General features: G+C 24.4%; 1 protein-coding gene across 1 annotated transcript in view; it reads left to right on the top strand.

Annotated features, from left to right (window-relative positions):
* The window catches only part of ATP5MC1 (ATP synthase membrane subunit c locus 1), a 3,294-nt gene that overhangs the window by 2,382 nt on the left and 625 nt on the right, over positions 1-287 (top strand). The window lies entirely within an intron of this gene.

The following is a 287-nucleotide window of genomic DNA, read 5'->3' as shown; positions in this document are numbered from 1 at the left end:
TTAAAGAAGCCCATGAATCTATTAAAGAAGCCCATGAATCTATTAAAAAATCTATGAATCTATTAAAGAAATCCACGAGTCTATTAAAAAAATCTCTGAATCTATTAAAAGAAATCCACGAGTCTATTAAAAAAATCTCTGAATCTATTAAAAGAAATCCACGAGTCTATTAAAAAATCCAAGAATCTATTAAAAAATCCATGAATCTATTAAAAAATCCATGAATCTATTGAAAAAAATCATGAATCTATTGAAAAAAATCCATGAATCTATTGAAAAAAATCCAT

The sequence above is a fragment of the Neopelma chrysocephalum genome, unplaced genomic scaffold, assembly GCF_003984885.1.
Source record: "Neopelma chrysocephalum unplaced genomic scaffold, ASM398488v2 Primary Assembly neopelma1_118, whole genome shotgun sequence".
NCBI lineage: Eukaryota > Metazoa > Chordata > Aves > Passeriformes > Pipridae > Neopelma > Neopelma chrysocephalum.
Note: the sequence above shows the minus strand (reverse complement) of the source record. Positions and strands in the feature narration are given on the sequence as shown.